This window comes from Muntiacus reevesi, chromosome 13, assembly GCF_963930625.1.
Source record: "Muntiacus reevesi chromosome 13, mMunRee1.1, whole genome shotgun sequence".
In the NCBI taxonomy this organism is placed as follows: domain Eukaryota; kingdom Metazoa; phylum Chordata; class Mammalia; order Artiodactyla; family Cervidae; genus Muntiacus; species Muntiacus reevesi.
This window is the reverse complement of record NC_089261.1, coordinates 13,857,450-13,881,968: the sequence shown is the minus strand read 5'-3', so window position 1 is coordinate 13,881,968 and position 24,519 is coordinate 13,857,450. Positions and strand designations below refer to the sequence as shown.

Here is a 24,519-nt window from a genome sequence, read left to right as displayed (position 1 = left end):
GCCTCCATGGATTTGGATAATATTCAAGCTGTTTTCTTGGCCCCCAAGTCTGAGGCAGACTAATCAGGGAGGGTGGATAATCTCTGGTATTGTCAGAGATTCCGATCTCTTAACTGAGATGAAAAGACCAGACCGGTCTCCATTTCCCTGGCTCAGTGGTCAGTAAGAATGCATCTCATCTCACATGAACCATGGGAGCCCCAGGCCTTGGACAGACTCCAGTGTACTGTGTCCTCCCTAACTAGGTCCCTGATGGTATCACAGACTTGCAGTTGAATGTTAGAGACCCTTTGAAATCAAATGACACTCATTCTATATGTGGATCCTATAGCTCAGGGAGGTTAAGAGCACTATCACAGGCCATAGCGTCACTTGTTCAGTTAACAAATGTTTATTGAGTTCCAACTGGGCTCCAGGTCAGTGATGGGCAGTGGCAAGGAGGTGATAAACAAATCTGACCCTGGACCTGCCCCCTTGGAGCTTACTGGCCAGTAGGAAATACAGAGATTAGATCAACCATAAGAAAGAATGAAGTAAATTTGTATTAGGATGCACAGGGCAGCAAAGAAGAAGTTGAAGGGACCAGGGGGACTCTGTGTGGGGTACAGTGGGGAGCCTTTCAGAAAGGCCTTTCTGAGGGGGAGATGCATGAACAGAAGTGTGCAAGGGAGGGAGCCAGGTGATGGAGTGGAGGCATTCAAGGTCAAGGGAATGGTCTATGTAAAGATTGAGGGGCAGGAAGGGGCACAATGTATGAGGGCCCAGAACAGGACCTGCATGGGCTGAACAAGGGGAGCTGACAGATGAGGCCGGGAGAAATCAACAGCCACTCTAGAACTGAAATCCAGGGCTCCTGGCTCCTATGTGGAATATAATAAATGACAGAGGGGATAAATGCAAACAGATCTAAAATGTGGACCCTGCCAGTGTAAGAGATGGGAAAGTTTATTTTGAAGGTCTTCTCACCTCCCCCTTCAGGATTGAAGGTATTGATGAGTACACAGCTTTACAAGGGAAAATTAGGGCAGTTGACATTGAAGGCCTCTGGGTATTCCCGAGGCAGTTTGATTCTGGAGACTGGCCCTCTCTGGCCTGAGCAGGCGAAGTCTACAGGGAACACTTACTCCAACTTAGCGCCGCTGCTCAAAGCAGCAGTGACTACACTAGAGAGAAGCTGTGACATCCTGGCCACAACACCTAACAACCTTGAAAGTTACCTGGATGAACAGACTGCCACGCTGGGATCAGTGTTTCTCACTGTGTAACAGGGCTGGGACTAGAGTAAGGCAAGCAAGGCACTCACCTTGGGTGTGAAATTTAAGGTGATGTCAATAAAAAGCCATCATGGAGATAAGTAATATTTTAATGCAGTATTTCAAAAATCAAAATGAGTACCAAGGACCCACAATGAAAAAATTTCAAAAGTTTAAGTAAAGACCAGATCCAACCCTACTCATATACAACTCAGCCTCATTTGACTCACCATAATCCTGGCCCTGGTTCAATAAAACTTTATTTACAAAATCTGGCGGGCAGTCTACAGGACATAGTTTGTCAGTTTCATTTTGTTAAAATATCACATTAAACTATTATTTGCTTATCAGGTTTTTGGTGTCCCTTAAATTTTGTGTTTTAAAATCAGTGTCTCCCTCTTCGATGGACGTGAAATTGAGCAAACTCCAGGAGATAGTGGAAGACAGAGGAACCTGGTGTGCTATAGTCCGTGGGGACACAAAGACTCAGACATGACTTGGAGACTGTATAAGAACAGCAATTTCTCATTGCTTGTGGTGTGAGCTCAGGCAAATAACTTCCATCTCTGATCCTAGATGTCTTCTTATGTAATACATGCAGTAATGGTGGTCCCAACCTCCAGAGTTGTAGTGAGGGTTACCCTCATAAAAGACATTTGCGCAGTTACTAGCACTCGATTAATAGTGATTGCTTGTGTGGCTATAGTAAATATTCTGTTTATTGATGTTGCTTTTATAAGAGTTCTCTCCAACGAGAACCAATTCTGGGCCCTCAGGGGACTTCAGAGGACCTGGCATTCTCTATGGAGGGGGCAACTTTCTCACTTAAGAACAAGCCTCCTTTGGGTAACGGGGGCAACTTGGAGCTGTCTGCAAAGAAACTGTTCAGCCAAGGCCAGAACCAGGTGCCTCGTGGGCTCCCAGAGTTCAAAACCCCATCATGGGGTGGCCCAGACTCTTGCTATGAATTTGAACTTGTCTTGCAAAACTGAAGTGTTTCAGGACTCAGGCACACAGTGCTGTAAAAAGGGGCAATTAAACCTATAAAACCAAGGTTTACAGGGGAATTTATAGTGTCGGAGGCTTTTTATAGCTTTTTAGATTAGTTTAAATAGAGGAAAAACGAACAGAGGAAAGAAAAAGAGAGGACTTGAAATTTGAGGAGACTTAAAAGTTCAGAAAGAAGCTTTTAGGAAGCACAGAGGGGTCATAATCAGAGGCACATTTTTCCATCTTGCTGTCTCTTGCAAATTGGAGCAAAAAAAAAAAAAAAAATCAAGAATAGCTATCTCCTATCCCTCCTTTTTGCCTTGCCTTGGCTGTTTGAGAAGACCTGCAGGGCCTGGGGAAAGTCCTAAAGAGGGAATGGAGAATGAATGTAGGATTTTGAGAACATCAGTAGGTCCCATGGTGATTCTCTAGACCCTGGGAGGAAACTAGCTTCACTCCATCAGGCAGGTCTATGCAGTAAGGAGTCGATGTGCAGCCATGGGAGTTTGTCACAGGAGATGGGAAACATCCTCATGAGCCATAAGGTGACGTTGGTCCTCAACCAAGATATTACACAAAATAAGCATGGCGCACAAATGTAGATATAGATATAGTATGCTGTACAACGGAAAAATACACACACAGGCAAGATTATAATGTTTTCAAATTTATCAAATTTTTAGAACGGACATGCAAGCCGCTGTAACAATATATGACTCCACAAAGAAATGTGTGTGTGAAGACACAGAGGAAAGAAGACTCACTTTCCCCCCGTTTTGTAAACTCTAACTTCCATTCTGTGATCATGAAGAACTCACTCAAAACTCAGGTTAATATTTTCAAAACTATTTAAGCTCCCTGGTGGTGATCTGTACTGTAGTTTTGAAAGATGTCAGCATTGAGGAAAACCAGGTGACGTGTACACAGGCTTTTTCTGTCTTATTTCTTCCATGTGACTTTACAATTACATCAAAATAAAAGGCTTCCCTGGTGCCTCAGAGGTAAAGAATCCACCTGCAGTCCTGGAATCACCATCAAGAGACACAGGTTCCATCCCTGGGTTGGAAAGGTACCCTGGAGAAGGGAATGGCACCCCACTCCAGTATTCTTGCCTGGCGAATCCCATGGACAGACGAACCTGGTAGGCTGTAGTCTGTGGGGTTACAAAGAGTCAGACACAACTTTGGGACTAAACAAACAAACAAAAATTAAACTCACTTTCTCCAGAGACTTCCCTGCGTCCTCTGCTGCCCAGCTTAGCCCTACCCGAAAGGGACCTACTCTGACCCGGCATATGAGTTATTTGCGCCCTGTATCAGTCATAACTGTTGGTAGGCTATGTTGTTGTTGTTCAGTTGCTAAGTTGTGTGCTAAGTGGTGTCTGACTCTTTTGAGACCCCTGCCCACGGACTGTAGCCCTCCAGGCTCCTCTGTTAAGTCCATAGGATTTCCCAGGCAAGAACACTGCCATGGGTTATTTCCTTCTCCAGGGGATCATCCTGACCCAGGGATCTGAAGCCACTTCTCCTGCATCAGCAGGCAGATTCTTTACCACTCAGCCACCAGGGAAGCTGTTGGTAGCCTGTACTGGTTGTTAAATATTTTGAATATCACATCCAGATATTTACACTCTTATGGTAACCTAGACTTCTCTTTCAAAAGCACTTGTCAAAATTCAATTACATAGTTGAAAAAGTTTTCAAATTACAAACTCCAGGAGCGTTTCCCAGGAAAGAATATTGGAGCAGGTTGCCATTTCCTTTTAGAGGAGATCTTCCCCACCCAAGGATTGAAACACCGCCCCCCACCAAGCCCCACCCACACTGCAGGCAGATTCTTTACCACTGAGCCAGGGAGGCCATTTTAACAACAGATATTTGAGCTCAAATAAGCAACCTTCTTTTCAGTCACTAAGGATTTTCAAATAAAGTTCTACAAGAGATCATTCAATTGGTTTGATTTGACCCAGGTAGTATGCAGCACTCCTATTGGACCTTTTAGATTACCATTCAGTATGGAGCATTCCTATTGGACCTTTTTGTTCGCCATTCAGTATGCAGCATTCCTGTTGGCCACTCTGACAGATGCTTACGCTGGTGCTTCCAACCCGCGTTTCCACAATGGCTTCCCAGGTAAGTTCTCATTTCTTTTTCTTCCTTTCAGTTACTTAGAATGCCGATTTACCGTATTTGCGTCTTTTATCTTTAGATAGAGGGCTTTCTTTGGCTGGAATCTGTCATAGAGAAGATATGTGAGAGGAAGTAAAGGTCATGTTTAAACTCAGGCTCCTGGGCCCGTTCTAGCACTGTAGCCAAGTGTGGTATCAGAAAAGTAACTGACCTTTTTTGTGTTTTCTGGCGTTCTCACCAGTAAAATTGGCTAATAACAGTACCTGCGTCATAGGGCTTTTGTGAGCGTTAACTGAGTTAATAGAAGTCAAGAGCTTGGAACCACAGCCAGATATACGTTAAGCATTTAACAAATGTTAGCTAAAAGCGTTTGGAGAGTCTTTATGACATGGTATCTGGTTGATTTTCTTCCCAAAGTTGATTTAACTCAGTTTGAATTTTTGGTTCTGCCACAAAAGTCAAATTCAGCTCTCTTGGTGAAGAAACTTAAAGACTGCTTTTTCCTGTCCTAATTATAGGCTTCTGCTGATGTCACCCTTGTTTTCCCTTAAACATACTCAAGAATGTCTGGGTTGATTATTTCTTTGGCCAGGTCCTTAAAAGTTATTGAATATTTGTTGAGTTCCAGGAATTCTACTAAATGCTTAAATATGTGATTTTATTTCATAATGCTTAATCATAATTCTGATTCTGAAATAATCATTTTTAAAAATGTATCAAGCAGCAGTTATTGTGTTAAGTATCTTAGCTCATTTCACCCTTGGAAAGGCCCATAAAGTAGATGTTATTATCTGTATGAGATTGATTAACTTTTTCTAGATTATAGAGGTAGTCACTGATACAGCAGTGATTTGAACACAGATTTGGCTGATGCCAGAACTTGTAGTGTATTTCCAGACTTCCCCCCTTTGCTGTGCTTATACAGTCTTAATAAAAAAAATGTAAATAATTATCGTGTGCTACAGTAATACATAAATATCATACTCAAAAGTTATCCATGATTTTTTGGGTGTGGGAAGTTTGACAAGCACGGTTTTGGCAGATTATACCTAAAATGTGTATGTGTGCCTTTGTGTCTGTCTGTGTGTCTGTCTGTCTTTTTCTCACATGTGTGATATTTCTGTGTGTGTGTGTGTGTGTGTGTTTTTAATCAAAAGTTAGTTGCTGAGAGTTATAGGTACATGTCCACTTTAGGTGAACTTCTTTAAAAACTAGGCATATTTTTGGAAAATTAAAATTTTAAGTAAGGGCTTTGTGAAAGGTGCTCAGTCCTGTCTGACTCTTTGGGACCCCGTGGACTATAGAGTCCATGAAATTCTTCAGGCCAGAATACTGGAGCTGGTAGCTATTCCCTTCTCAAGGAGATCTTCCCATCCCAGGGATTGAACCGAGGTCTCCTGCATTGCAGGCAGATTCTTTACCAGCTGAACCACTACATTAAAAGAACATGTGTCACTCTTTTTTTGGAATTTTTTTTAAGAAATTCCTTTATTGGGGGGCTGTGCTAGGTCTTATTGCAGCTCAGGCTTTTCTCTAGCTGTGGCAAGCAGCAGTTGCTGTCTAGTTGCGATGTGCAGGCCTCTCATTGCTGTGGCTTGCTTTGTTGCAGAGCACGGTCTGTCGGGCACAAGCTTAATAGTTGTGGCACACAGGCTTAGTTGCTCCCTGGCATGTGGGATATTCTCAACCCAGGGATAGAACCCATGTTTCCTGCATTGGCAGGCAGGTTCTTTACCACTGAGATACCTGGGAAGCCCCATTTCTTTGGAAATTTAAATGAAAATTTAATATAAAGGATGTAGCTATTAGAAACTATAGTGAAAAAATACATAGCACTCATTCTTTGTAAATTAGATAAAAATTTAAGTAGAGGGTTTAGCTAACTTTTTAAATTACAGTTATTCTCGTAGGGGACAATGATTTTGTTATTATGTTAAATCATCATCTCGGTATGTCATTTCACATCCCCCATATGCATTTGATTTTCACACTTGATTCTCTCATATTGGGTGCATCATCTATACATCTTAGTAAAGAGATGCATTAGGGGGTGGGGCTCATTGCATGTTTTTGATATCCAGATATCCTCCAGGGCTCTGCAGTTGCTATGGAATAAAGTTCGGAATATATACCCTGGTAATTCAGACTAGCCAATACACAAGTTGATTTTTCTTCTTTGTGGTTTCTAATAGCCTTCCCTTCAGCCTGCACCACTTTTTTCTGGGCAGGAAACCCAAAGGGACAGCAATCAGGAAGAGGATTCCATCCTTGCCTTCTCCCTTTCAATGGAAGTGGATAATTCAATCAGTCCACAGACGTAAGGCCTCATCAGCCAGCAGGGAAAGGCAGTCCGTAAGCCAAGTCGATTCAGTGTTCATTGTTCTCTCTGTCTCGTCTTCTCTTCTTTCTTTCCTTCTAAGCTAAATCTAAAGGAAGACAAATCAATCCACACCGAAAGGGGAAAAAAATCAGGCTTATTTTCACCAAAAGAAAATTTTGTTTTGTTTTTTTGGATCAGAAACACAGGACTTCCCAAATCAAGTTAAGTGAGTCCCAGATGTGGACTCATTTCAAATGAAAAACACACCCCCATCATCTCAGGCAGAACTCTGCTTGAGGAAACTGGTGATTGCAATGCCTGACACAAGAGAATTTCTCCAGAGAGTTTGTCCCAGCCTGTGGAGAGGAAGAGGAATGGGGAAGATGAAGGGCTGGCGTGCTTCTCCTCCCCCTGGGGAGAAGAGAGACGGGATTCAGCTTAATGAGGTTGGAGGGTCGATGTGAACCAATCAGAGGAGTGGAAAGCATCTTTGAATAGTGCCGAGGATGGCGAGAATGGAAGCGGCCACATGCTGAAGGCTGGCTTTATTAATGAGAAGGCACTGAATCCATATCACACAGTCTGGACATGTACTGCCCGAAACAAACAAAACCCAACTAGAAATGACAGTGATGCTCACACTTGTGGGCATTTTGGATAATTCTTTTTCCACGGGAGAATGGTAGATGGCAGCTGGAATGCCAGGGAATGACGTGATGTGCAAATTAATATATTTCTTTTAAAGGCCAAGAGGAGAAGAGGGCCTTCTGACAGCCTTTGATTCAACCATTAATTTTCAAAGACTGATCGAGACACTGACATGTCACATGGACCTGCTTCTAGTGTTAGACCAAAAGAAGAATGTTGAACCGTGTAACCGAAGACATCTCTTGGTGAAAGATTCTCCTTTTAACAACTGTAATTCGCATTTTCATCAATGTCATGCTGTGCATAGATGAAAACAGTCATTTAAATGTGTTTCTTCTGTCTTCTCCTAATAAGCTTGATTTTACATTTCTTGCCATCTGGTTTGTTGAACAGAAATATGGAAGTACTTTTACTCTCTATATGCTTCTTATGAGGTTTAATCTAAGATGTGGCCTTTTCCTTTTTACTGAACTGGACTCTAACTCAGATTTTTCCCCTTAGACAGTCTCTTTGGCTATTTTGGCAGAGCTCTTGCCCTTCCTTAAGCCAAACCGTTTAACCCAGTGTAATTACTTTATGATGAGCATCTCAGTCATTTCTTCCGGAGCACATGCAGCATCCTACCTTGCCATGCATCCCCACAGCATCTCAGCAGAGTTTATTAAACTCAGTTGAGCCGGATGAGTTCACATAGCTCTCCAATAATTATATTTCTCAAATTGGTCCCATAATAGCAATAATTGCAAGCATGCATTGAATGCCAGTACTCTGCTTAGAGCTTTAAATACACTTGCCTGCTGAAGCCTAATCTCAACTCCATGAAGTTAAGATTGAGTTCATTTTACAGAAAAGGAAACCAAGACTCAGTGAACAGCAGAGCTGGGATTCAAAACAGTCACCGTATACTAAGTTCTCTGCACTTTGCTTCTGTCTTATACTGTGGGTCCAGTGCTAGACTCCAACAGAGCACAGATACCTGGGAGGGAGTATGTGTGAACTGTCAGGGAAGGTTACAAAGGGCTTTGTCATAGTCAGTACCAGGTCTGTTATGAGGTTGCCTGACCATGGTCTTGGATGGAGGCACAGGACAACAAAACATGAGTGAGCATGGGGCAAGGGGCACCTGAGGACATGGGCAAAGGACTGGAGCTCTGATATTTCTAATGAATACAATCCAGTGTCCAAATTATACAACTTTATCATGTCTGAGATATGAACCTGTATTAATTTCCTGTGACTGCTGTAACAAATAACCACAAATTTGGTGGCTTTAATTTAAACTAATAGAAATTTATTCTCTCTTAGTCTGGAGGCCAGAAGTCCAAAATCAAGGTGTCAGCAGGGCTGGATTCCCTCCAAAGGCTCTAGAGGAGAAGGCTTGCTGGCCACCTCTGGCTCCTGGTGGCTGCTGGCTTTCTTGGCTCATGGCTATGTAACCCTAACCTCTGCCTCCATCTTCCTCTGTGTCTGTGTCATCATCTTCTTCTCATCCTTCTCTTCTAAGGACACTTGTCCTTGAGGTTAGGGTCCACCTGGGTAGTCCAGGATGAGTCCACCTTGAGATTTTTTTTTTTATTTTTTTTTACTTTCTTGAAAAACATTTATTATTTTATTTTATATTTTATTTTTTGGCCACGCCACATGGCATGCAGGACCTTAGTTGCCCAACCAGGAATTGAACCCACTCCCTTGCAATGGAAGTGCAGGATCTTAACCACTGCACCACCAGCAAAGTCCACACCTTGAGATTTTGAACCTACTTACATTGGTGGTGGTGGTGGTTTAGTCGTTAAGTTGTGTCCAACTCTTACGACCCCATGGACTGTAGCCTGCCAGGCTCTTCCATCCATGGGGTTCTCCAGACAAGAATATTGGAGTGGGTTGCCTTTTCCTTCTCCGGAGGATCTTCCCGACCCAGGAATCGAACCCGGGTCTCCTGCACTGCTGGCAGATTCTTTACCAACTGAGCTACAGGGAAGCCGTATTTACATTGGTAAAGACCCTTTTCCCCCTCTACCAACATCCACACATCCTATCAGATCTGTCGTCAGTTCTCATTGCCTCATCTTAATCAAACCTCTCAGCATTTGTTCCAGTTAATCACTTTTTCCTTTCTTCATTTAGTTTCTGAATGTTTGCCCTTCCCTAGTTTTCTTTTTCTCTACCAGAAAAAGAAAAAAGACCCTTTTTTCCAAATAAAGCCACATTCACGGGTTGTGAGAGGGTTAGGATGTGGATGTATCTTTCTAGAGGTTCACCTTTCAACCTTCTACTATCCATATAGCAAATATTAAAAAAATGGAATCACTGAAACCTTAGGCAAGTAAAGAGGAATTCTACTGAAAAGAAGACAAAGACCATGGGTTAGAATTTAGCCCCTCACCTTGGCGGTTGGCCCCAGGCCTAAAACCCTGGAGGCTTCATAAATAGCTGCCTTTTGAGGGCCAGGGCAGTCCAACAGAAATGGCAGAAGCTTCAGCAAGCCCTGGTTTAAATATAAACTTTGCCATTTTCTGGTTCAGGTTTCATGTAAACCATTTTGCTTCTTTGAGTTTCAGTGCTCTGCAGAATGGGACTGATCCTAATGCTTGCCTGGCGAGGTGAATGAGAAGAGTAGAAAAGTACGAGTTCTATTAGTCACAGTCGTTCCTACATTCATTCATGCATATTTAGGGAGCATGTATTTTTTTCTAATTTATTTCACAGGGCTTTTTTGAGCACCTGCCACGTTCTAGCCATTACCCAAGATGATGGGAATATAGCCAAGAACACCACACATTTCTGCCTTGATGGTATTTGCATTCTCGTGAGAGAGAATGAACAAAGACTATATATATATATATATATATATATATATATATATATATATATATAAACACATGAATTTTTTGAAAGATAGCCCAGAGAGTGATGAGGATTAGAAAGAAAAATTTTCAAACATGATGCATGGGATGGGGGTGGGATGGGGGGGGGGGCAGTTGCAAAGAGAAATCAGTTGAGACAGAGTGATCAGGAAGGCCTTCTACCAGGTGATGGCAGTTAGCCTGCATGATGAGAAGAAGCATATCAGAGGAGAGGGAATGGTGTTCTTCACAGTTGGACCCTCAAGTACAGAGGCCTGGTGGCCTTGATGATGGATGCATTGAATTGTTGATGACACTTAAAACCTTGTCTAATACTGTCTTTTTAGTAGTAGTGGTTATTAAAGCAATAGCCTCTCCTCCCAATGTGGTGGTCATTCACAAATTTGTTCACCAAATATATCTGAATCTCTGCATTTCCTGGCCCCCTAGTACCTGAATGGGGCATAAGAAGGGGGGAAGAGATGTGTCACTTCTGGACAGGAGATTTGATTAACTGTTCGGCACCCTCCAGAGCTCTCTGACTTTAGGAGGGAGAATGACAGTTCTGAAGATGACGGATAATTCATTATCCTACCATAAGTGGCTACCATAAATGGAGCCAAGGTTGCTTGGGTCCTGCTGATCCAAGATCCATATGTCGAGTGAGTGAAAGTAGTGTGTGAGAATAATCTCTAGTTGTTTTCAGTCACTGGGATTCTGAGGTTGTTACGGCAACATAATCTAACCTGCAAATCACTGCAGATGGTGACTGCAGCCATGAAATTAAAAGACACTTGCTCCTTGGAAGAAAAGTAGTGACCAACCTGGACGTCATATTAAAAGCAGAGATATTACTTTGCCAACAAAGTTCCACCTAGTCAAAGCTATGGTTTTTCCAGTAGTCATGTATGGATGTGAGAGTTGGACCATAAAGAAGGCTGAGCGCCAAAGAATTGATGCTTTTGAACTGTGGTGCTGGAGAAGACTCTTGAGAGTCCTTTGCACTGCAAGGAGATCAAACCAGTCAATCCTAAAGGAAATTAATTGTGAATATTCATTGGAAGGACTGATGATGAAGGTGTAGCTCCAATACTTTGGCCACCTCATGTGAAGAGCTGACTCATAGGAAAAGACCCTGATGCTGGGAAAGACTGAAAGCAGGAGGAGAAGGGGATGACGGAGGACAAAATGGTTGGATGGCATCACCAACTCGATGGACATGAGGTTTTGCAAGCTCTGGGAGATAGTGAAGGACAGGGAAACCTGCAGACTGCAGGCCACGGGGTCACAAAGAGTCAGACACGATTGAGCAGCAGCAACCACCACCACCCTGACTGATGTACTCTCTTGCTGAGTACAACCTTACATCTTCCCACTGTAGTCCCTCTGCCCCTACTGGGTGAGAACACAACACTTAACTCAACCCCAAGCTGCTGACTGCACAGAAAGGTTCTCACACCTCTTTCATATGGGGCTGCGGGGAACCCAGAGGAGTTGTATGGGCAGCAGCAGCTCAAAGGAAATAGGAGGTTCCCAGGAGAAGCATCTGCCTGCCTTAGCTCCCACTAGCTGGACATCCCCTCACCAGAGGCGTGGGCTCTGCAGTTCCTTCTACAGACTCACACTCCCTCCCCCAACTTCATGACTCCCCTGGACACGCCCTTCACAGGCTTAGGCAATCCTGCTGTTGCCAACCAGCCTGAGCACTACAGCCAGCGGGTCTTATCCCTGAACTGTGCAAGGCACCTCCAGGGTATTAGCGTTATTTATCTCTGGGATGGGAATAGATCATAAGGGCATCTGGTGATGGGAATGAAATGCCAGAGTGAGTTCAGAGCGGCACTTTTCATCCTTCCGAACCAGACGTCTGCACGCCAAATGCTCCCAGGAGCCAGGCACCTAACCAAAATGAGTGAAGTGGGCCAGGTGGGGCCAGCAGCAACGTGGAGCATGTATACCTCTTCTAAGGGCCACCACGGCTTGGGTCAGTGCTGCCAGACTCCCCAGTTCTTAGATCTCTGAACTCATAGAAATAATCTGGTTACAAAGTGTTTGCCCTTCACTGCTTCTCTTGTAGCCCCATCGGTAAAGAAACTGCCTGCAATGCAGGAGACCTGGGTTTGACCCCTGGGTTGGGAAGATCACCCCTAGAGAAGGAAATGACAACCCACTCCAGTATTCTTGCCTGGAGAATTCATTAACAGAGGAGCCTGCAGGCTACAGTCCAGGGGGCTGCAAGAGTTGGACACGGCTTAGCGACTCCACCACCACCGCCAAAAACTGCATAAACTCTGTGGTTCTCCCTGGTGCCGTTTGCCAAATATTTCTGGAGGTGGCCCTGCCCAGGAACAAGATGGATGTGACCTTGAAGTTGGGCACGGTCATGTGACTCGTTGTGGCCAATGAACTGTCCCATCACTGCCAGGTGGAAAGTATAAAAGCCAGTGCAGCATCCCCTCCAGATTCTTCTCATTGCCTCAGTTACAATGGGAGTACTTGAAGTGATAAGAACTCTGCCTCAGTTCTTGAGTTACTGTAATAAACCAGCAAAGGAACCACCACTTACCCCACCACCGGCAGAAACACAGTGAACATGTTAGAAGAGCAAAAAGTAAATGTTATTTATGCTCCTAAAATGTGGAGGCTATTTGTTGCTCAGTAACTTATGTTACTACATGGTACAGTAATCATGCACTTAACGTGACTGATGCAAACACCAAACGGATAACACAAAACAAGTCTGTGGCTGTTTCTCTGATTTGCAATTTTGGATGAATTGCTTTTCTCCTCTTTTTCTCTTTCCTTGCTTCAAATGTTTCCTTCTTTCATAATCTCTCTTCATTTGGCTCATCCAGCAAACATTTATGGAGACTTCTATAAGGGAAAATTGCTCTAACATACCATAGTAACAACAGCAATAAAACCATAATTGTGAGATAGTGAAGGCTGTCCTCAAACAACTAGCCCAACCAGAGAAGCCCAACCTTTCTGGTCCACCAGGCAGAGGCAACGCAGAGCTCAAAGTAGACAGGCTGTAGAGGGTCTCCCAGCCCCGAACCCACTTTTCTAAACCCTGCCATGATTTCTTAGAGATTTCTTACAGATTAGAAGACTCTGATCTATAAGAAGCATACTAACTCTCAGGCCCCAAAATGACACCTTGTGATGTTTTGCATAACACAGCCACCAGGCAAACCGGTTTCCTTTGGAATCAGGCTAACTTGATTTTATTCCCTACTTAGCTACTTATTCAATGTGGGACTTTACTCCTCAAGTTTCTATTGAATAGGGTCAAGCGCACCTCCAGTTTGGCAGAATTGTAATGAAGATCATGCAAAACATAGAGCAAGCCCCCAGAGGAACAGCTAATAGTTGCTTACTTAAAGGCAACTTTTGGGGAGACAGAGATATGGACAAAGTGAAGCAAAAGGGATATTTGGTGTAGCTTTAAATTAGAAGTTACAACTCTGTGGATATGAAGAGTTAAGTGTCTGGGTTCTGGAGCTTAGCTGCCTGTGTTAGAATCCTCTCATGCCAGCTGTGAACTGTGAGCGATACTTGACCTCTCTGGGCCTCGGTTTTCTCATCTGTGAAATAGGAATGATAACAATAGCGTTTGATTTCCTAGGGTTGCTGCGCCAAGTGCCAGGCACGTAATAAAGATAAACGACACATGAGACCTTTACGTTCTTATTATGTAAAAAGCTGACAGTAGCACATCAAGTCCAGGTTGAAGAGTGGCCAGTGTGGTCTTGGGTGAAACCTCACTTCCCCAGGCTTCTGCAAAGAAGCCTCCTTCAGGTTGGCCCTCTGGAACTCACCTTTTGAAACAAGCACTTTACAGTGTCCCACAAGGCTTCATTGTTTTCCCCTCAGCAGGGAGCCCGTGTTCCTTCTGCACGCGTGCACTCGACTTTGAAACACTTGGTTGCAGCCCTGCTCCCAGACTTTTCTTCCCTGGGACAGCATGGCAAGACTGCCTGGGAAACCCGATCTCCCCAACCCTCAGTTCTAATCGTGTTGTTTCTTAGATTCAGGCTCCCCTATAAATCATTTTTAATGACACTTTGAGAAGAAAGACGTCGCAAAGCAAATCTTACACGACGTTCTCATCACCAACGGCATTTAATATCCTAAATCATATGCTTTATGGCGTTGCATCGCGGGCCTCAGGCAGAATGAAGGCAGTCTATTATTTTTTGCTTCTGGTGCACCTCTTGTGTGCCTGAGGGTCACTCACTTTAGGGAATGCCTGGCGGTTATGCTTGGGGGATTTGTTTTGGGGGAAGTTAGGATGGTCGCACGGTCCAGCAGGAATCTGGGGGGACTTTTTTACACAATGAGGTGGCCTGTGCGGTGGTATCCAGAGCTGGTAATATGAGAAAGTTATGAGAATATAAGCCAGGCCTGATCTGGGGTTCCTCGCCATTCACCTGAGGGGCCCCTTCCCTTCCAGGGAAGTCGATATGGTGAAAATCAAACCAAAGCGACAGCAAATAAAAACAGGCCCTACCCCGCCTCTCCCCAAACCCCAGCCAGACTGGGGAAGAAGTGGGAACGTCTATGCTCCAATTCACTTCCAGCTGACAGATATTCATCTGGATGTTTCGATGTGCCTCCAGTGTGCCTGGATGAGAACACACAGAGGTCAGTACCATTCTCCTTCGTGCACGTGTGAGTCACCCAGTCGTGGCTGACTCTCTGTGACCCCCTGGACCGTAGCCCACCAGGCTCCTCTGTCCATGTTCAGGCTTCCCTGTCCCAGGCAAGAATACTGGAGCGGGTAGTCATTCCTTCCTTTCGTGTGTGCACAGTCGCTCAGTCATCTCCAACTCTTTGCCACCCCATGTAATGTAACTCAGCAGGCTCCTCTGTCCGAGGGATTTTTCAGGCAAGAATACTAGAGTGGGCTGCCATTTCCTTCTCCAGCGATCTTTCTGACCCAGGGATCGAACCCATGTCTCCTACATTGTTAGGTGTTATTATTCCATTCCTTCCTTAGTGTAACACAATCTAATTCACCCATCAGCATCGAAGCACCTACAGCATACAGGGAGGGAGCTAGACCAGCTGCTGGCAGAGTGGCTGCCAGGGGACCGTCTGAAGCTACAGCCTTCAGAGAGTCAAACACACACACAAATCTGCAAGTGGCGAGATCAGAAGCTCCTGAATGCGCCTAGAACAGTGATACACCATTCACTTGTATGGTTAGCAAAGGAATGGCTTGACCAAAGAACCAACAATAGAACAAAGTGCTCCGAATAACCCAAAAGTGCAAGACAAGTGTCTGCTTCCTTCCGACCCCTCCTTTCATTCCCAGACAGGTGCTGTAGGAAGGGGATCTGGCATAACATCTCGTCAAACTCACCCACCGTGAGGGGTCATTCACGTCTGCAAGGGAAATGTGTCAGTGTTTCACGATAAGATATCTGGAAGACTTGCCTTTCTCTCCCACCTCTCACTTCCCAGGAATGAAACCACAGGAGGGACCTCTGTGTGCCTGGCACGTGTTCGCTTGACCAAGAGAATGTGGCTTCCAGGAGGAGGGTGGCTTAATTCCTGGTCGCAGGGTGTACTCTCCCCTCCTGCTCTGATGCTGTGACTCCTGAAAGAGGGGTCGTAAGAATACGGACATTACCTGGGCTTCTACTATATGCAGACTCAGAACTCAGGCCTATGCATGCATCGGCTCTGAGCAGTTCCTGTGCCACAGCGGGGCTGGGAGCAGAAAATCAGGTGACAAGGGTAGTGTACTCAGCACAGTGCTGGAACCTACTAAATGCTTAGCCAAGGGCAGTTTCTTTGTCACAGCCTCAGTTACAAGTGAGGAAGCAGAGGCTCAACGAAGGGGAGAGAGGGAAGCAACTAAGAATGGAGGCTGGGGCGGTAATAGTATCCAGGACATGTGAATTTCCTGATCAGGGTAAGGAGCTTAGCCTAACACTGGAGCTGGGTAACATTGGGTAAGTTGTTTCACCCCTCTGAGATTCCAGTAGCAACAATAATAATAGATTGAATCATATGAAATGGCCAGTTTTATACTTAAGCAATGTTTGAATGTCAGCAATTTCATAAGCTTCAACTGAATTAAAAACATTCTCATAGTGCTCATGTGAAGATCGAAAGATACGTAAAAGCAGAAGACAACACCCAGTAAATGATGATCCCTCAATACATGGAAGTTAGTTTAGTTACTGTCTCCATGGCTTTCTTGGAGAAAAGAAATGAGATTTATGCATATCAGCATCGGAAGCAAGGCCACTACCCTGTTTTCCACCCCTGGACAAGCCTGTGTTATGGGGGCCCCGTCTCCACCTCCAGGGGTTGGTGATATGGGATCAGCAATTTCCTCTGTCCAGCCACTTGGGTAAATGATTTACCAGCTGCCCTCAAAGCCCCCTTTCCACCACAGGGCAGAGCTCTCTAAGCCCAAGCACCCTCCTTTGAACCAGAACTCTGAAGTTGTCGAGGGGAGCCCTCAGGGTTCTTTCTTTTCTTCTTGGGTGAGGGGGACCTGGGGGATGGTGCAGACGGCAGGTGTGCATTACAGATCCGAGCATAATGATGGAGAAAGAGGCCATTTCCAGAAGTCTGTGTTAATTAGAACTTGGCTTCCCCGAGGCTGCGTGTCGCTCAGAAACATCTTATCTTCATGTTCATCATTATCAGTTTCATTGATGTATCAACAGCAGCAGCAGCAGCTTTATACTTTTTTCTCATCAGCTACGGCTACTGATTCTTTTGTTCACTCCTCTCCTTCGTCCTCTTCCTCTTTTTCTTTTTCCTTCCCTTCCTCTTCCCCCCTTCCCCTCCTCTTCCTTCTTTTTCTTCTTCTTTTCTATCAGACAAAGCCACTGTACTCAAGACTCCTTTCCACATTCTGTTGCCATCTTCCTTTTCTGGGTCCTCATTCTACTTGGGATTTCTCCTCTCCCCCACTACCATCAAGATTCAGCAATATCCAGAGCTTCAGACCTTCCCTGGTTCTACTGTCCCTTCACCCCTGCCACCCCTGCATCACAAAATCCTACCTACCCTGGATCCAGTGGACTCAATGGCATCCCCTAGATTAGAATCAATTATGGACTAATTAGTAGACTTAAACTTCAAAACCTGCAGCTGGGCAAGAATGATTGTAGAGCAGATTGAACCATTGTTGAGCTCTTCAGCAGGTAAGGGGAAGAGTTGAATAACAGATCCAAATGGAACAGCAGAGAACCCCCCCCCCCCCCCCCCACTGTCCTCAGTGCTATTCTAACAAAACCAAACCAGAGAATACCTCAGAACTTGGGAGCATTTGCCTTGTTCATTCCCTTTAACCACCAGCTGCCAACACTCAACAGGGACTGGCTCCAGAAGTTCCATATATAATGTGGCCATAATTAACTGGGTCAGATTTAGCCCAGTGTGGACAAATCAGAGTGTTTTTCCATGGAGCAGTGATGGTGGTGTTGATGATTGTGTTAGTAATGATGATGGTGATGACAATAACAAAGACGATGATGGTGATGGTGAGGAGGAAGAGACAAAAGACAGTGGTGATGGTGGTGGTGATGAGGTTGGTGATGATGACTGATACCACTTACTCTGTCAGCCACTTGGATGATTTACATATATTATGCCTTAGAATCCTATCAGGTAAGGAGGTAAGGAAGTGATGAATAATACTCTCATTATATAGGTGAAGAAAGCAAGAAAATTTCCCAGATCACAGAATTGGTAACTGGTGGAGCAGGGAAAGCCACTCAGCCCAGAAAAAATAATGAAAGCTAGTGTGAGAAACAGAGATCAAATTCTGTCCAGGGTCCCAGTTCTAGACCTTTCTTCACCCTACTTAAACCTCTGCCCTTGGGTTCTTTGAGACACCCCATTCCCATTTTTCTTAAGCTTCAGTTGATTTCTGTTACTTTCAGTCAGACAAGTGCTTGTAAATAGAGTCACTGAACTTTGTCTCCAAATTGAGCATGTGGTGATTCTTTTAATGTGACTTTGAGCCAGGGCTGGGATTAAGGTGAAACAAATGAGACATCTAGGGCACACAGTTTATGAAGGCACTCACTCTCAGGGTCAGGCAGGTGAGGGGAGCATTTGCACAGACCTGAGAGTGAGTGCTCCTTAAATTCTGCAACCTAGGCTCCTCGCTTCCTTCACTGTAAACTCAGTGCTGCTTCAACTCCCTCTCCTTTTCTGCCATGGCTTACCCAGGTATAAAATGAAGACATTAAACCCAGGGTTACAAAGAGCTCTATTAGGTGTGATATTCTGATTCTCTGGCAAATAAATGACATACTTGCTACAAACCTCATATCCCACATCTGTGGCAGACATCACTAATCAATAATGGCTTCTTGATGAGCCTGGACATGTCCTCAGAATCCAACTCCACCTAGAGCCTTGAGGATCTACTGGTAAATATTTACAATTGGAAAATAAGAGGAAACTTCTCAAGGACACAAACAGGGTTTTACCTCTCTCTCTCTCTCTCTCTCTCTCTCTCTCTCTCCCTCCTGCTCCTGAAATGGTACCTGATGCAGATGAAACACTGCATATATTTCCAATTCATATATAAGTTCAACTGAAACTTGAACAAGAACATGCATGGAGAACCACCTACACAGGCAACAGTTACTTCTTATATGAATACTCACACAAATGAGGATTTGCATGTACACACACACAGACACACACGTACACATTTTCATGTACAGTGTTTCACAGCCCATGTGTTCAGTGGGGCCAGATTAGGCTCCAAACAATGTAAAGATCATGTTCTGTTCAGCTCTGATAAACTTCAAAATAATCATTTAAAATCAAAGTGAGTCTAAAAAATCTAAGAAGTCCTGGAATTTGTCACCATAATTCCCTTAACTTTTTTCAATATCAAATAGCGTCATTGAAAAAGCAGAGAGGGATTTAGTGTCTGTGATTTGCTCATACTCAGACCTGCCTTGGCACTTGTGGGTGATCTTGTAGCACTGAAAACATTCTCCTGTACATGTGAATGTGGACGTGTCCACACATGTTCACAGTTGCACCCTTAAACTTGCACCTATTCTCTATGCTTTGTTCACATACGTATACATGAGCACACACATTCTGAACATGTTTGCACATGTGTCCCCTTATGCATATGTATGTATGCATTTGGCAAGGCACATGTACTCACAATGCATAGGATGACATTTGTATCCACCTAAATGTACATGCAAGTTTCCCAGGTGGCTCATTGGTAAAGAATCTGCCGGCCACTGCAGGAGATGGAAGAGATGTGGGTTTGTTCCCCGGGTCGGGAAGATTCCCAGGAGAAGGTAATGGCAACCCACTCCAGTATTTGTGCCTGAGAAGTTCCATAGACAGAGAAGCCTGGCGGGCTACAGTCTGTGGAATCACAAAAGAGTTGAACACAACTTAGCGACTAAAGAACAACAAATGTACACACACAGGCACAGATACCCAAGCACGCCCTTTTAGGTCCCCACTTGAGTGTAGTTGTACACGTACATGCACATGCATGCACATTGACACACACACACACAGATGCCCATATTCTCATGTGCACACACACATACCCATGTTCATACACACTGACATTGATACATGCAGACACACATTCTCCTACAATCACCCCCCACACACACACACACACAATCTGCCTTCCCTCCAACAGAAGGCCCTCAAGGCTGCTCCTCTGTGGGCCTGTGCTGTCAGGGAGCCTGGTAAGAATCACTGGGGCAGCTCGACAGTGATAACAATTTCCAGAGCCAACAGCAGAGAGCTTAATCCACAGTGAAAAGCTGACAGGGCCGGCGCCTCCGCGTGCTTCCTGCCAGCTCCTACTCACTCAGCCCAGTGTGGGGAGGTGGCAGACTCTCGGTGCCCTCCAGCCATGTCATCTCCTCTCTAATGATGCCAACGTTTTGACAAAGCTGAGCAACACAGCCGGTAGGTGTGAAGTTGGAATTAATTTTCTTTCGGAAGGTCAAGTGCATTAATGAGCTTTCGGCTGGCTGATATTGTTCTTTTCTTTTTGCAAGAGGAGAGGGAAGAAAAGGAGAAAGGGACACTTAACTGGAGCTGTTTTCTTCTTTCTCCTCTCCTCCCTTCAGGAGTCTTGGCCCCTTTTCCAAAGCCCGATAAGGAGAGCCCTGTGGGCAGACAGATGGGCTCAGACTTGGCCTCCCATGGAACAGTTAATTCCCCTGCTACACTAGGAAAGTCTCAGCCTTAGACCTGCCTTGAGGGACAGGGGATAAATAAAGAAGAATCAAATATACATCTCAGCCTTTAAGACATTTGAGTAGATACAAAGATAGTAAAAATAAATGGGTTTCATTGAATATGCCATTCCTGATTGATTAGTAGTGGCTGCCTGGAGCTGTATGGGGAAAGCAGTGACCACTGGAGCCTCTTTGGGCTCATTGGGCAGGAGGGTCCTGATTGATTAGTGATGTCTGCCTTGGGCATCATATATGGTGTAGCAGCATAAACAGAGGTAATTTTTTTAAAAATACCAGAGCTATGAAAAAAAAAAATACCTAGAATCCAGAGGTATTTAAAAACAGAGCTATAGATATAGATACAGATACATATAAAGAAATACCTAGAATTCAACAGATTAAGAATAAACAGGAAATTCATTAGACAAGTATATTTAAAACCTAAGTGTAATAAAGTCCACAAGAAAACTTAGGGAGGAAGCTACATGTAAACAGAAATTGTAAATTAAAACGCCTTTTAGGTACCAGGAAGGTGACATAAAGATTCTTGTGACCCAGATGGGGCTTCTGCGAAGCTCTAGAGTATAATTCTCATTTAAAGGATTGCTACTGCGTTCACCCAGTTCTTGCCATGGAAGAGCCTGGGTTTGTGTGTTAGCACAGCCACCAAAAAAAAATTTTTTGAGAGAAATTTTAAAAAGTGAGTGATTTTTTTAAGTGTGAAATTTTGTGATGTTTACTGTTTTCAACACTTTTTATTAAAAAAAATTCTGAAAAAAAATTATTCTGTAAGCTCCCAAATATTATGGATTTGTCTGGAAAGAGGCCAGTTTAGGCCTTTGGTGGTTTTTTGTTGTTGTTTGTTTTTTTTTTAAGATTTATTTTTGATGTGGACCATTATTAAAGTCTTTACTGGATTTGTTGTGATATTGTTTATGTTCTGGATTTTTGGACATGAGGCATGTGGGATCTTAGCTCCCAGACCAGGCATCGAACGCACACCACTGGAAGTGAAGTTTTAACCATTAGACCACCAGGGAAGTCCCTCAGCCTCTTTTTAAAAGTTAAATGGGAGTATATGAGAAAGCTCTGGTAGGGTAATCAGTGCTGTCACTTACCTATTTTCCCCTCCAGAATTCACACTTGCTAAGGGAAGAGAGAGGGTGTGTGTGTGTGTGTGTGTGTATGTGTGTGTGTGTGCGCGCGCACGTGCAGACTCACTACTCTGCACCTACGTGCTGACACAAGCTCATGCCCAATAACCACATATTAAATGAATAGATAAAAGGATCAAATCCAACCCTGACTTCTATAGAGCCATTCAGGGTGTCCAGATGTTTCCCAGGTTTCTAAGGACAGTCACCATCTCTTCTTTAATTGTTGGAGATGAAGAGTGGTCTACCTTCCATGATAGGGATTGATTCTGTCAAGATTCCAGTTTGGGTTCTAGCCCCTCCTAGCTGTGTGACTTTAGGCTAGTCACGTCACTTCTCTGAATCCTAGTTTCCTCTGTTGTAACATGGGACTAGTAATAGCATCTGCCTCACAAAGCTATTGCTGAAAAATCAGGGGAACCTGCAGTTCTTCTTGTAAACCAGGAAAATTTGAGAGGGAAAGGTGGCACAATAAATAACTGCCCTGGGACATTGAGTGCAAGATATCCCAAGTCACCCTGCTGTCTGGTCACTCCATGCCAACCAACCTCATCCGCAGTGCCTGGCACATGGGGCTCCGTACTGTTAGGTGACATCATGAGAAAACCACCATCAAATTTCTGCTTTTCTCTCTCTCTTACTCTTCTGCGATGTGGAGTGACAGAAGGAGCTTGGCTTTAAGGTTCTTGATTCTGTCACCTCACCTTTAGTTAAGCATCTGCTCAGAGGAGATGGTAGCTGAGTCACACATGGAAGATAGATTGGTAATGATTTTGCCAGGCGACATATATAAAGACAGAGAGAGGAAGCTTTCAGACATTAAAAAAAAAAAAAAAAGAACAGCTTAAACAAAAGTTTAGTGTCCAGCTCATGGGCTGTTGGGTATGGCCCAGTTGAAAGCAGATCATGAAGGACCACAGGTCCAAAAGGTTTGAGTCTGAGAAATCAGGCTCAGAAGATGGCATGCATGGGCTTTTAATTTGTTAAATGTGTAATTAAAACCACATTTTTTAATCTGTTACATTACCCATAAGAGACCTGCCAAAAGAGGACTGTGTATCAAGACACCAACATGAGAGCAACTAATTTTCCTGGGAAGACTCTCAAAGTCCAGTGACCCAATGACCAGATCATATTTTAAAATGATGTCATAAAAATTCCTTTATTAAAAAAGAGGTTAGGAGATAGCCACCACCACTCCCTTTTTTATTACCATTATTATAGAATGTCACCAGCCGAGAAGGCAAATGTTAGCAAAACAAGCCTCTAAAGAAAAGAAAGCCTCCTTTCTAATCTGGGAAAAACTCAGTGGGGTTTTAACTGAGATAAAGTCCCAGTCTCCCGTCTCAGTGGCCCTCCGGCAGTTGCTGCGCAAGCATGACATTTGCTCACATCCATCCTCCGCATTCTGTTCATCTGTTCTTGTCTCCCAAACAGGAGGACACTGACGGGGCAGACCCCCAGCTCAGTCATGATCAGAAACATCTGGGTGCTTCCCAAACCCTGCGCCTTCAGAGCAGGATGCCCCTGGGACCTGTCTGACTTGCTTTCTTCGAGCTCGGAAAGACACCTGCCCAGGAATCTGAGATTGCCTTTCTTGTAAACTGCACCTCTTCCAGAGGCTTTTAAAAAATTACGTTTGTTTGTTTAGCTGCACCAGACCCCAGTCGCAGCATGCGGGATGTTTTTAGTAGTGGCATGTGGGATCTTTAGTTGCAGCATGCAAACTCTCAGTTGAGGCATGTGGGATCTAGTTCCCTGACCAGGATAGAACCCAGGCTCCCTGCATTGGGAGTGTGGAGTCTTAACCACTGGACCCCCAGGGAAGCCCCCACACCTCTTCTAGAAAGACAGCTTCTTGCACCCTGCTTAGCCATGGCTCGACCTCCCCCTTCTCTCCCTGACAGTCGCAACCTGGAGTTCAGAAGAGCTTACGCTGGATTTCATTCCATTCATGGTTCACCGAGAGCAAGTGTTTGATGAGCGTGTACTAAGTTGAGATTCTGTGTTGCCAGAGTCCTGTCTCTGTATTAGCCCGACACTGTCTAGGCACTGGGGATGCAGCAGTGAACATGGCAAATCCTTGACCAGGTGGAGTCGACATTCTCACACTAGATATACTTCTCTCATTTATCTGCTTGGTGAGTTCTTCTGTAAGAACCAAAGATCCAGCTCAAAGACCTTGACTCACCAGCCATCCAGTTCATTCCATGACCATTCTCCTTGGGGAAAAGCCAGCCCCATTCTTCTTCACCCTTGCTTCCCTGGCCTCTTTCATACTTGCAGCATTCTGCCTCCGGGTATTGTGAATAGCCAGTGTGCCCGCCTAGTCATTAAAATGGGTAACTTGCTATTGAGAGCAGGCTCTGGGGTCTGATGGCCTGGGTTTGAAGCCTCTTTCCTCTACTTCTGTATGTGTAAACTTGGGTAATTGACCTAGTTCTCTATGTCTCCAGTTGTTCATCTGTAAAATAGGAACCATAGCCACACTAACTCCTAGGGTTGGTGTGAGAATGAAAGGAGACAGTTGATAAATCATGCATTCAGTCCAATGTGTGGGGCATAGTAAAGGCTCAAAAATGTCAGCTATCTTTAGCCTTTTATTGGTGTTGAGAAAATACTAGTTGATTACTGTGACAGATACTTCTTTTATCACTGGTGTGCCTGTAGGCATCTATACTTCCCAGCCTCTTTGCAATTAGGAAGAGTCATGTGATTAGTTGTGACCAAAGAAATACTAACAGAGGTAACATATGTTGCTGCAAGGAAACTTCCCTAGATAATACTATATAGTTTATTTTGTCCTGCTGCAGAAACCAAAGAACTCCACATGGTGAACTTCCTTCAACTTGGATCCCTGAGTGACTGCATGGATCCCTGAGTGACAGTATGGACCCCTGAGTGACTGCAATGGACAGGAAGTATGCATGAGAAATGAATATTTGTTAATTTAAGGCACACAGGT

The 24,519-nt window shown here is 44.3% G+C and overlaps 1 long non-coding RNA gene across 3 annotated transcripts in view; it reads left to right on the top strand.

Moving 5' to 3' along the window:
- Positions 1-4,310: 4,310 nt before the first annotated feature.
- The window catches only part of LOC136145776 (uncharacterized), a 59,948-nt gene continuing 39,739 nt past the window's right edge, over positions 4,311-24,519 (top strand). For all 3 annotated transcript variants that reach the window (XR_010658850.1, XR_010658848.1, XR_010658849.1), the window contains exons 1-2: positions 4,311-4,375; positions 24,368-24,475. This is a non-coding gene — a long non-coding RNA (uncharacterized lncRNA). The remainder of the gene's footprint in view (positions 4,376-24,367; positions 24,476-24,519) is intronic.